The 13,745-nt window shown below is 49.5% G+C and overlaps 1 long non-coding RNA gene across 1 annotated transcript; it reads right to left on the bottom strand.

Moving 5' to 3' along the window:
- Positions 1-393: 393 nt before the first annotated feature.
- Positions 394-3,818, bottom strand: LOC106148388. The gene is made up of 3 exons (XR_001233801.1): positions 3,668-3,818; positions 1,495-1,604; positions 394-673 (listed from the first exon to the last, which is right to left on the bottom strand). It is a non-coding gene; the product is annotated as an uncharacterized LOC106148388 (long non-coding RNA).
- Positions 3,819-13,745: the final 9,927 nt, after the last annotated feature.

The raw sequence follows: 13,745 nt of genomic DNA, 5'->3' as shown, positions 1-13,745 counted from the left end.
TTAAAAAAGAATGTCTTTCCACACTCTCCTCACTCCGCTTCCTCTCGGTGCTGGCCCCAAACTGTTGGTGCACGTCACTGGCTCTGCTGAAGTGGACCAGATATAAAGATTCTCCACGCTGGGATGGGCACCGTAGGTCCTCTGGTCCTTTGCGCTTATCTTACAGTTGAGGAAACCAAGGCGTGGAGAAGTAACACTCCAGATCCGGAGCTCAGGACTCTAGTCATCACATGGAGCCCTCCTTCCACATCCTGTAACATACTGAGCAATTTCTTTCAAAAAAATTTTTTTGGTCTTTTTGAGACAAGGTCTCACTATGCAGTTCAGGCTGGCCTTGAGCTCACTTTGTAGCCCAGGCTGGTCTCGAACACACAACAATCCTCCTGCCTCAGCTTCCAGGATGCTGGGATTACAGGCGTGTGCCACCACACCCGGCTTCTTTCAAACATTGATACTCATCATTACATAGGGTCTCTGATGGCTGCATGCTGAGGAAATCCGTAGCAGTCCCATAACTACATCCAACAATGCCACAGAATAACAGCGATAACTGACACATCCCTATGTCTGAAGTGCAGCAGTGGAGTATCTCATGGGCTCTGAATCCTGAAACCCTTTTGCATCTCTGCACTGAACAACAAAGGCTGCTCCAGTGAATGCCGTCCGATACCTACTGCAGAGAAGTGCAAAAGTATACACTGATTTATGAACGTCTCATCACGCTCTGAAACCAATTATTTTTTTTGGTACCTGGAATTGAACTCATGACCTCATGCTTGCCAGGCAGTGAGCTATGTCCCCAGCCCTGAAATCAATTTTTAAACTTTCCTAAAATCCAGGACATTCTATAAATGTAACAATTAGGTCAGTGCCCTAAATTTAATAGATGCTTAGTAAACATGTGCTGAATGAATGGGCATCCCACAGGCTGGGATCTCATTCTTTTTCTAAGGCACCTTGAAGTCTTGTGAAAATTATTTCCTCTGTTCATCTTTAAAATAAGGCATTTGGAGCAACCCAACCTTATATTTCTGAGATAACGCCTTTGAAACTCTAACGTTCTATAATTTCATGATAACCTTAAGTTCATACATACTATTTGTGTCAAAGGAAAAGAAAGATAGAACTGGTGTTTAATTTCTTATTTTATGCTCCATTGATTATTTTATGTCATTGTAGGGACTTTCTAATCCACTGTGTACTTTTTTTTTTTTTTTTTTTTTGTACCGGGAATTGAACTCACGACCTTGCATTTGCCAGGCAGGCACTGTGCCTCTGAGCTAAATCCCCAGCCCCCTCCACTGTGTACTTTTGAGGAAAACCATATTTGTGCAGATTCTACATTTGGAGTAACTGAAGTTTTATTAACTTGAAAAGACATGACCTTCCAGTCTCAAAAGACTCTCTACTGTTTTCAGACATCGAGAAATACACAGTGCAAAACTGTGACCAGGGAGAGAAGCAAGGGATTGGTGAGGTAAGTCCTAAGATAACCTGGCTTTCAGCAGCTTCCAGGTCATGGGTGCAGTCTGGTGGTTCCACTAAGCTGAGGAGACAGAGAGCAGAGCCTCAGGAAGTTGCGGTAGCTTGGAGTTGAATCACCACTGCAGAATGGAGGGAAAGACAGAGAAAAAGAACCCCTAAGCCGCTGAAATATCCCCTTGAGTCTTTGCTAAGTATGAGGTCAAGCGAAACTACACAAAACCAGGCAAGAGAAATGACAAGTGCGCTGTAAACTGAGCAACCCACGAGGTGAGGAATGACTATGCTCCAACCAGCCAAAGTAGAGAGACCTCGGTTACCCCTGGGACACTCAGTGGAGAGCCAGGAGAAATCGGGTATGAAGAAAGTGGTCCAGCTCTTCCTGCAGTGAAAGTTACTCTGGGCCAGTGATGGGGAATCTTTTAGAGATTTCAATAAAAACAAATAGCCCACTGCACCACGAGTGCCATAGGTTCTCCAGCACTGCTCTAGACCTGCATCACAAAACTTCAAGACCAGATTCTGAGATTAAACTGACCCATGTGAGACTTTGCTGCCTGCCAAAACAAAGCTTAATACCCTTTAAAAAAAGAGAGAGAGAGAGAGCAAAGTCCTAATACTTACAACATCACAGTGTCTACTCTCTTACACAAAATTACTAGACATATAAAAAAAGTAGGAAAATGGCGACCAGTAACTAAGAGAAAAATCAGTCAATAAAAACAGACCCACAAGTGACAGAGACGATGGATAAGTGTCAGCAGAAGGGCACAAGTGCCATCAGTAACAAGTCCAAATTCAAGCCTAGGTCACCTGACACGTTCATACAGTCCTCTTTTCATTGCCTGTGCTCACTGGTCTCTCTGCATGTTTTTACCATGACAATCCTTTTTTATTTTATTTTATTTTTTGTCTTTTTGAGACAGGGTCTCGCTGTGCAGTTTAGGCTGACCTTGAGCTCACTTTGTAGCCCAGGCTGGCCTCAAACTCGCACGATCCTCCTGCCTCAGCCTCCCGAGTGCTGGGATTACAGGCGTGCGCCGCCATGCCTGGCTTACCATGACAATCCTAACATGATGTTTCTGTGCATCTAGCCTGCACTTTAGTTGCAATAGCTGAGATCACTTAGTGGATCTGCACTTTAGTTGGAACAGTCCTGCGGATGTAGCCACACACCTGAAACCTACGAAGGCCAACCCTTGATCACACATCAGCTCTAACCATCCTCATGGACAAAATTTTAGCGATGCTGCCACAGACCTCCTTGCCCCCACCCCCGTGCCAGCATGGTGCCTGTGTGGGAATTGCGCATGGCCGCTCTTGTGTCACCCCTCTGGCCGGCAGATCTGCTCCCTAGGGATGACGGCTTATGGCAGCGTAAGAATCAGTGTGTGAATGACAAGAGCCCTGGCCAGGAAAGCAGGCTCAGCTTCAGGCCTGAGTTGGCAAAAACTTAACCAAGGGCAAATGAGGAACCCCAAAGGCCTCACGGGATGCAGACAGGTGCCCGCCCCATCCCCACTGCTCGGGTCTACTTGGGTGTGTGTGCCACCTACAAGCGCGTGCAAGAGAATAGCTCCGGGAGCAGAGACCCAGGTCACCTCCCAGGCTGGGGGTGCAGTTTTTCTCCTTGCAATTTAGTACACAAGTAGTTACCAAAGCAAATATCAAAGCCCTGTAATTTGCTAATTATAGGCGGGATCCTAGGCTTGTGGGCCCAATTAACCACTTGTTCCTCATTTTCTGTGTGCGCCCGGCCAACTGCACCCACAATTACCCGCTTGTCTTTTAACTGCCCTGAGAGCTGGCTGACTCACCCCCAATTCACTCCCACTATCACCTCTAGATGGCCTTTGGTGTCTGTGTACCCCCACTCAGCTAGGATCCTCTCTGGGGTCCCTGGGTTAGGGCTCCCGCGAGATTTCCCAGCCTTGCTCCTCCCTTGCCCATGTGCAGAGCCTGGAAGGCCCGAAGCAGCTCTTGTTGACCAGGGCGCCCTGCCTAGCTCATCAAGGATGCACAGGAGGCCACGGCCGCATTCAGTCTCTGCTCCCAGACAGTCTCTGTGGAAGGAATAAGGAAAATTACAGCTTCCCTGGAACGGGCCTGCTGCCAGGGCTCCGGCCCACACCTTCCCCAGCTCTGCATTCGGTCGTCCAGGGCTGAACTCAGGGAGACTTCTTACCAGTCCTGGGAGAGGAGGCCGAGGAGCCGCCGGGCTTAGCTGTCCAGGGAGACAAAACCCCTGTGCCCCTCACTGGACAGATACCTGGCAAGCAGATTTCCAGCAAATGTTGGATGGGCTATTGTGGCCTTTTATGTGTCACAGTCACCTTGGAAAATCTAATGAAATCCCTGGAACTTCTCCAGCAAGAAATGCTCACAGGTGTCCGGCCGCTTACGTATTTAGTCATTCAATAAATATTTGTGAAGCGCCTTGTGCTTGGCATTCCTGCAAAAACAGGAATCAACAAAAACCCCTACTCTCAGGAAACTTATTCTGTAACAGGGAAAGCAGGGCAATGAAGGCTAAATGAGTGAAGTTCAGGGCCCGCAGGAAAATCGGGAGAGAAAAGAGCCGAAGACCAGAGGAGCGACTGGGGCAACGAGCAACGCCGCCGGAGACAGGGCCGTGCCCGGGAGGGCAGGCGGGGAGGTGAAGAGGGTGAAGCTCTGAGGGTGTAGGAGGCCGCGCAGGTCTCTGGGGAAACAGTGGCAGCGGAGAGAGCAACCTGAGGTCACACCCAAGTGTCTGAAGGCAATGAAGGAAAGCAGGGAAGGAGGCTCTGTCCGGAGGGCAAAGAGGAGGACAGCGCTAGGGCCCGGGAGGCCCTAACCACTGGAGTTCTACTCTGAGATAAGTCTGAAGCCATTAACGCGCTTAGAGCAAAGCAGTTCTGTGATGTCACCCAGACTAAAAGGTCTGTCAGTGGCTGCAGCAAATAATCTACACGCAGATAGAGAACGATGATTTCGACCCGAGAGGACAAGAAGGCTGAGTCAGGAGGAGATCCTGAAAGCAAGCAGAGCCGGGGAAGATGTGCGTACAGTCTTGCCCTCTACCTGTCCCCTCTGTCCCGTGCAAAGATGCAGGTAAGAGGCCCTTGATCAAATGACAGGGGAAGGTGGTGCCCCAAGGAGGGACAGGGAGGGGACCGCAGGGGTCGAGCAGCATTTGACAGTTTCCTATCCGAAACAGTTCATCACTGAGAAAGAACTGCTGTCCTCGGTTCATCAGGAAGCCTCACGTGCCGGTGACCCAGCGAGGGGAAGTCAGGACGGGGATTCTGCTGACGCTGCCCCTCTACGACGTCCTCAGGTTGTGCGCTTGCGGGTGGGAAGACTTCGCTTGCTGGCTTTTCCTTTCTTTCCTTCCAGCAGCTCAGCGGCAGAGGTGAGATAATTACAGGGCATCAGCAAGAATGCACTGCACCAAATGCACAGTTGAGGGGGGCAAAAGCGATGGAGCTGGGCGGACTCGGGGTGCCACCTGCCAAGGCTGCCTGGCTGCAGCATGCAGGGGAACGAGCGGATGGAGACTCACAGGTTCAGAGAGAGCCTGGGCAGCTGGAGGCTTCTGTGGAGCCCGGGCCAGGTGCCGTGATCCAGGCCCCACACCTGCTCCCCCTTGGCCCACCCGAAGGAGATTTCTCGTCCCAGCAACCGGGTCAGAGAGCTCACCCCAATTCAGAGGCGCTCTGCAGAGCGTGCTGGCCGCCTGGGTGGTAGGAAAGCCTGGTCTGGGGCTGCAGGAAGCCTCAGCTTACAGATACGAGCGACTTTGAGGTCCCAGGGGAAGACACCTCCTGAGGGCAGGCATGCAGAGACCCCTTGCTGACCTGGGTGGGGCTCTCCCCTGTGTCAGCCACCTCAGGCCCTGGGCCCCAGATGGCAAACTCCTTGCAATCTCCAGACCTGTCTCTGAGCCCCTGGGGCAAGGTCTCAGCTGCCGCGTGTTTGACAGAAACTTGTGCCATGTCATAGTTCTGATCAGGTGCCAAGGGAACTATTTCCCAGGCCACGGCTTTAACAAGGCCGTGCCTCTAATTACTGGTTTTCTCCTAATTAAATAAAAAATGGAGGGGGAGTTAGCAGTGATTAGTCCACCTTCTAATACCACCTTCTCTTTATGGGCGTCTCTTCAGACAGGCCCAGAGTGCTTTGGGTATGATGCTGTATTTTCCCCTTGTAACATCGCAGCATCCTGGAGAATCCAAGGGGTGGTTATTATCATGCCAGTTTACAGCTGGGAAAGGGTCCCCTGGGAGATAAACTGGGCTAAAGCAACACATAAAAAAAATAGTCATTTATTGCAAACTTTACTATAGTAATTAACACTGTTTGGTTCTCACAACAATCCTATAAAAGAGATAATATTGCACCAGCCTGACCTACGAGGACAATGAGATTCAGAGAGCTGTTGGGGCCCCATTCAAACACGATCACAGCAGTAAAAGCAGAAGCTGGTGTTCACTGAGCACTTACCATGTGTCAGGTGTTTTACATTTATTAACTCGTTTTAACGCTCACAACAATCCTTAAAGTGGTAATTAGTATTAGTACCATTTTGCTGGTGGAAAGACCAAGGTGCAGAAAAGCTAAGTACAGTAACTTGCTCAAAGTGATACAGCAAGTAAGTGGCAGAGCCAGATGAGAACCCACAAAAGGTGCCACCCACTGACCCAGCGGAAAGAACGCCGCCATCTGAGGCTTGGCCTGGGGACACCGAGGGACAGTCAAGGTGCAGCCCAGGGACTGTCCTGGTTCCCATGCCTGCCTGGGAAGGTGCATGGGGATTCCCTTTCTGCACACCGCTGTGTGCGACGTGGGTGTGCCTGGGCAGACATGGTTGGTACTTTCCGCTGGTAAATGGCACCATGCAAGCTGCTGGCACAGAGGCAGGGAAGCCAAGAGACACGCAGAGCTGTGGGAAGTGGAGGAGCTGTGGAGGGGGTGTACACCGGAGAAGAAAGCACGCCCCCAAACCAGCCTAGAGCTGCGGGCTCCTCTGCCCTCTCCCCCAGAACTCCCCAGAGTGACTCAGTCTGCCTCCTGCCTCTAGCAGGAAGGGGATGCCCCAGACAGGACAGCTTCTGACTCTCGCACTGTCCACCTTGTCCGTCTGTAAAGCAGCCTCCAAGACCCAGGCTTCAGCAAGGCCCAGTGGAACCCCACAGGTGCCCAGCTGACCTCCCAGGGCAGCAAAGGGGACCCAGCAGCACCTGGACTCTCGGGCTAAGGTCTGGCGGGACGGCCAGGCAGCAGCTGGCTCACTCCGCTTTGCAGACCGATGCTTGGGAGCTGGCCAACTGCATCCTCACCTGTCTCTGCCTGTCCTATCTCCTCCTGACAGGTCATGTTGCCAGGGAGCCCTGCCTGGGAACCATGGGAGGAGAATGAACAAACTGCCAGCCCATCATGGACGCAGTTCCCCGTGAAGGCTGGGTGGACCCACACTGCTACAGCTCTCTGTGAGTACAGCAAAGCATCTGAGCAGGTCCTGACATGCCCTGTCTGGCTTCCTAACTGCCAGACTCTTTCTCCACCTTGCAGAGGTCCATGGCCCGAGGACAAGGCATCTTCATTCTTTTTCCTTTTCTCTTGTATTTTTGAGAGGGGGTTTCACTGTATAGTTCAGGCTGGCCTTGAACTCATAGCGATCCTCCTGCCTCAGCTTCCAGAGTGCTGGGTTTGCAGAGGAACACCTCTTTAGACCCCAGGCTCTGGCCTACCAACTATTCTCTAGCTGTGCCACCCTGAGGACTTCACAAAACCAGTCAGTGCTAGTTTTGGTGCCTGTGAAGTAGGGAGAATTCCTGCTTGTGGTAAGAGGTGGATGAGTTACTACAAGAAAGTGCTGAGAGCTGTGCTGAGCACACAGCAAGCGCTCAATAAATGCTATCTGCTGACCTAGCATGTGATCCCGGAACCTCCCCCAACTCCATTACTCTGTATCAAGTTGGGCTTTGCACTCCAAAACTTCAGTAGGTAGGATCGGCTCAGTTGCCCAGAACTTCTACGGGTGATGTGGAGGAAGGTGAACGTGGCAGCCTCAGCCCCCGGTAACCACACAGCATCTGCAGGGACACTCGGGGAGCAGGATGACCCACGCGCCCCTTACCCGGGGACACCTCTGCTGCTCGCGTGCGGCCCCGGCACCGTCAACACCAGAGAGGCCAGGAGGTGGAAGACGTAGCCGCTGCTGGGTAGAGCTCAGGTTTCTGCCACCGCTGCGAGGCTGGGCCGGCAGCTGCTGGGTAGAGGTCACGCCCTGGGACACGTCCACACAAGCCGGGGACCCACAAGGTCCAGGTTCCCCGGCTTCATTTCACAAGCATCCCGCCTGCTTGGGAGGTGGCTAGCCTGTCCTGACTGAGGTTTTATTTTTGCCTAACAAAAGGGATGGGGGAAAAAAGACTGACCGACCAACACACAGACAGACAGACACAGAGAGATCCTACATGCTTCTTTTGAGACCATTAGGTTAAGGGAAATAAATCAGACACATGAGCGTCAATATCACGTGGTTTCTCTTACGCGGGAAACCCACAAAGCAAAGTAAAAGCTAGGGAGGTAGAGCTTTGGAAAAGGGGGTAGGAAAGGGGACCCCCTTTCGCGAATGGAGAGGAGGTCAAGAGATGCAGGGAGGGGAAGAGGGTGAAGAAGAAGGAAGATGTGTTCTGTGCACGCACCAGCTCCCCACAGCAGCGTGATCCTCATGTGCTGCAGACACGCTCCGCACTAAGAAAAAACAAAAACGCAACCAACAAAAAGAAATGCTCCTGTAACAGACAACAGGAAAAAGCAAGCTCGCTCTTTAGCAAATGGGAAAGGGATCCAAAGACAAAAAAGGGAAGCAGGAAGGGGAGCAGAAGGGGAATAAAAAGAATTAAGATGTGCCACGTGCATGTGCCCACCCTACGACGAATGCAGACACCCTGCACTGCAAAGGGTACCGATAAAAAATTGAAGAAAAGACAAATGCTTTGTTAATGATGCTAATTGTGATCTTTGCACTGTTGCTTTGGAAGTCAGTCCGTATTGGATTCTTTCTCAGTGCATGGCTCAAAGAGAAAACCTGAATCTGCCACAGGAAGCCTGGAGCCATTTAACTCTGAGAAGTTACTCTTCCTTTTTTTTTTTTTTTTTTTTCTGGTACTGGGAATCGAACTCACGACCTCATGCTTGCCAGGCAGGCGCTGTGCCGCTGAGCTAAATCCCCAGCCCCTCTTCCTTTGCTGTTGAGTGAAATATTTGGGTTTGAACAGGGACAGCCCCGCTGCACAGGGTAAAAATAGAGGACTGAACAGTTTGACCACCTGTGCCTTCCTCGGGCACATATTTTCCAGAGTAAACACGAAAACACAGACTGGAAATCCATTCATTCCTCCATACAATGGCTTCAGCTGGGGTTTATTTGTGTTCTCAGTCAGTGCAGGGCAAAAGCAACCCCTGCGGGGTGACCATCTATCATGCTTCAGGCTCTAGGACATCTTACCCTCTGTGCGGCCTGCCCACAAATGCAGCTGATAACTGTAACTGCCAATTTGCTGAGCATGCGCGATGGTGATTCTACATGACTTCCCCTCTGTCATCTCATCTGTGACAAAGGTGGGAAGCGTTCATTCCTCATTCCCGTTTCCCAGCTGAGAAGGTAGGCTCACTCGGAGAGGCTGCCCTGCAGTTCATAAATGGCCCTGCCGCGGGTCTGTGGCTTTGGGTTCTGAGAGCTGCAGATCTATGGTTTCGCCCCCGCCACAAACATCAGAATCTCCTGAAGGAATGCTGAAAAATACAGATGCCCAGGCCCTCTCCACCCTGCGGCTCTGCTTTGACTGCTCCGCAGCCTAGACCAGCCCTCAGTCTTTTTCTAAAGCTCCCCAGACGAATGTGCAGCCAGGGTCAACTGAATATTGATCTAACCCGGCAGCAAAGTTCTCCAATTTCACCGACCCTGCTTGTGCTTTTATACATGTAGTTGCTATAACTGGAATTCCTTTTCATAAAATCCACTAACTGTAGCGCTACCAGAGTTCATCTCAAAACAGATGTGAGCTTTCACTATGCTTAATTGTGTGTTTTGTTTAAATAAGTTAAGGCATCTCACCAAAATTTCAAAATGCTGTAAAAAAGTGTGTGTGTGTGTGTGTGTGTGTTGTTATTGCTGTTGGTGCTGATTTCTTTCCTCAGGGGCAGAGACGAGGAATACTATAACCAGCAGAAGGGTCTAGATCAGTGATGGTGAACCTATTAGAGCTTTCAGTGGTACAAACAGCATGCCATAGGTTCACTACCGCTGTTCTAGATCAATCTGATCTAGTAACTGGCCAGGTAGAAGAAATCTCATAAAGTATTGACAATACCAGCTTTTGGCAGTAGCTCTTCTTAGGCCTAACCTAGGAGGCAGGCCTGTCTAGAGGTAGAGAGGTTTGGAAGCCAGAGGAAGAGGTCAGCCAATGGCCCATGGCTATTTTATGAACTATTAGTCCCTCATGTGGCATCCATGAGAGGGAGGCAAGCTTCCCAAAGCACTCCATCTAAATGTGACCCGATGGCATAAATGTCTAGGGAAAGTCCAAACACTTCTAAATGAAAAAGAATTACTTTTTCTTTTAATGGATGGAACTACCAACTTCTCAACATGTAGAAGAAATTTAGAGTTTGTTCACAGGCAGACATCCATAGTAGTTTACAACTCTTGGTTAGACTTCAGTATCTCTCTTGCTATTTTGTATAAACTTTCAAGACACACACACATGCATGCAAGCACATCTATCCTACATACACCATGGGAGCCTTTGGTTCTACAAATGTGTCGTGGGCTTTGGATGGGAGTTACCTCCCCACCCCCAAATCATGCAAGAGTTTAAACCCCAGAGTCACATGTAGTTATGAGAGTGGAAATGAGGGAATTCTGATGTTTAGAAATGGTGTTTGGAGAATGACTGGGTTTAGATGAGGTCATCAGGATGGAAGCCCCATGACTGAATTCTGCTGGCTTTATAAGAACAGGCACAGAGCTCAGATACACAGATATACACATGTGCTGTCCCTGTCTCTTCCCATGTGGTCCCCCACCACACTCAGGACTCTGCCAGCAATGAGGGTGTCACCAGAACTGAGCTGATACCAGCCCCATGCCCTTAAAACTCAAAAAGTATGAGGTAGATAAGTCTCTCTACAAAGTTAGCTTGCCCCAGGTATTTTGTTATAGTAATAACAAACCAGCTAATACAATGTGCACATACATACATACACAACACATACACACATGTGTACATACACACCCATACATATAAATGGAAGTGACCATGTAGTTGCTCACCCTCTGGTGTCATAGTTTAGGTGGATGAATCACTACTTGGTGTTAGCTGCTTCTGTAACCAGAACAGTGATTCCTGCAAACATCTACAGTTGTGCTGATGTTCACACAGAAGCACCAAGCCAGTCTATGGATCTTTGGCCTTTACCTATTACTCACGAACAACCTCAACCACACAAAACAGACAGAAGATGCTACTTAACATAAAAACACTGGCGATTCCCTTACATGTTAAACGGTTGTTTCCTCTGGGCAATCAAAAGATCAGCATTTCCACACAGGGAGTGGTTTTGATCTTGCCTTCCAGCCACAGTATTTGCATTCCAGTAAAGTTCATGTGGATTAGTTAATATTCACATGGGTGAGTATACAACCTAAGATGGTATTCTTAAATAAAATGATACAAAGAATGGGGAAGGAAGCCAAAGGGGGCCTTACCCTAAAAAAACAAAAAAGTCCAGAAGGATATAGAAACATTCCCTAATGAGAATTTCATGATAAACTCTGGGTCAAAAATAAAATCATGTCAGAACTAGAACAAGTCAGGAACAAACTGATTAAAGTTTGCTTTAATGAAACTGGAGACAGACATCTTGTCAACCCAATATATATGGCCCTGCATAGATCAAAGATGAGTGTGTGGTTTTAAAAAATTAAAACTTGAAAAGTCAGTCTAGATAAGAGCAAAGGACTTTGAAGTCACAAGGAAGTTATCGCTTCTTGTGTGAAATCCAGAGATCCGTTCAGAAAGGCTGACCTTAGGAAAAGGAGCTGATAGCTGTATTTCTAGTTCAGAAAATGATCTTTTTCCCCTCTTTCTCTTACATATGTAGTCTGGTCTGGGGACAGAAGTGACCTGAAGAATAGAGGCTTGTTTCTACCTGCGTTAGTCCTGGCAGGCACTGGATTAAGCGTAAAGATGTGGACTGAGAGAGAGCCAATGTCTCCAGAAAGTCCCCATCAGGTGACACTGCTTACAGTCACTTTAGCAGCTGACTAATCTAGTTCCTCCCGACTTGAGGCATGAGCAAAGGGCAGGAGGCTGGTGGTAATTTGGACAGGCCCCTGGCTTTGGGCTGGGGCCGAGCTTACGGTCAGTGCTGGGAATTAACCTCAAACTGTGATCAGTTCACAACCCGGAGCAAGAACTCAGAGGAGATGCTAGACAGAGGCAGGTGTGGGGATGAATAAATCAGAGTGTCTGGTCCTCCCTAAGTTGCCAGCCGGGACCAGATTTTTTAACGCTTAGTAGAGAAGTTCACAGGCTTTTCAGGGAAAGCATCTGAGTTCAAACTAGAGAGGAATCTGGGTATGGTCCCAGCTACTGGGAGGCTGAGACAGGCACATCACTTGAACCCAGGATTTCAAGGTAAGCCTAAGAAACACAGCAAGATCCTGTCTCCAAAAAATAAGGTTGGGCATGTGACTCATTGGTCAAGCTCTTGCCTAACATGTGCAAGGCTCTACCATCATCATTATCCAAAATAGAGATACTGGTGAAAGCCTGACTATCAAGCAGATATTGGAGCAGGAAGCATCTCTGAAAGGACTGCTGCTCTATTGCATGCTTGTTCCTATGCCCCCTCTCCATGCGCCTCCTGCAGCTCCTCCAGCAAGTCTTTCCTGGCCTCCTGGCCCAGGCTGTTCAAGTGTCTCAGCTCCCACAGGAAAGGCTGGAGAACGTGACCCCCGACCTCCCAGCTCCTCATGTCCACTCAAGTGGGTTGGTTTATGTGATCTGGGCCCAGCATGGGCAATAGCAACGCCTTAGACTCGGAACCCAGCCCACTGTGGCCCACTACTGACCCCGGGAAAGCGCTTCTGTCTGGGCTTTAGTGTCCCCGTCTGCACAGTGAAGGGGATGAGTGACGCGTTCTGCAAGGCTCTGCCCTAATCCTCTGTGATTATGTGGTTTCCAGCAAATGCCAGATCCTATCTCCCTCCCTCTCTAACACACACACACACACACACACACACACACTCACAGCAGACAGCTAAACCATTTTAAACTGAGACCAACACACAATTTTTACACTCCTGCTATTAGGCCTCTCCAGATCCAAGCTGCTAGGAGAAGCCCTTTAGCCTCACCATCTCACCATGAAATGGACTGTTACCCGACCAAATACAAGCCTGAGCTCCGTTCTCGCCGGTTCAAGGGACGGTTGTACATCCAGTCCCCTTTAAGTCTACAGCAACCTGCCCATCTTACAGAAGCAGGTTCCGTGCAGTCACAGAGCCGGTCAGCAAACAGTGTCCACCTCCCAGAGCCATCTGCCCCGTCCTGTGGTGTCAGAGCCCCACAGCTGTGGGAAGCCAGAGGAAGCACTTACAATGCAAAAAGAACAAAAAGAAGAGAAAAGGGAAAAGGGCTGGCTGCAGGCCCAACACTGGTGAAAAGTGTCTTGTGATATTATCTTATACCTGCTGGGATTTTTTGTTTTGTTGAGACAGTGTCTTACTTATGTAGCCCAGGCTGGCCTTGTACTTGTGGTGATCCTCCTGCTTCAGCCTACTGAGTGCTGGTATTACAGGCGTGTACCACCATACCCCAGCTACGTCCTGGGATTTAGAACTTGTGTGTTATGCTTCTGACCCTCCACTACTTCTGTGCCCTCTTTTGCCCTCTCCCCTGCTCAGGGTTTCCTAAAAAGAATGTCCATTGCAATTTCTCTCCAGCTGTTTGATCTTTTTAAATGTCTCTCACTTATTTGTGGCATGTGCTCCCATCAAAAAATAGACATTGGGCATTCAGGACAGGAAGGAGTATTAGGTGGCAAAAGCCTGCCTTGTGCCAGGGGTGTGGGCAGGCCCTGGATATCTGTGATGACCAGATGTCCCGGATTTGCCGGCGTGGTCCGAATTTAAAACCTTCTAGTCGCTTGTCCCCATGAGCGCCCACACGCTTGTCAGACCATGTGTCCCTATTTGGGGCTTGGAA

Source organism: Chinchilla lanigera, unplaced genomic scaffold (assembly GCF_000276665.1).
Source record: "Chinchilla lanigera isolate Chin_1 unplaced genomic scaffold, ChiLan1.0 scaffold00019, whole genome shotgun sequence".
In the NCBI taxonomy this organism is placed as follows: Eukaryota; Metazoa; Chordata; class Mammalia; order Rodentia; family Chinchillidae; genus Chinchilla; species Chinchilla lanigera.
This window is presented reverse-complemented; position numbering and strand designations above follow the sequence as displayed.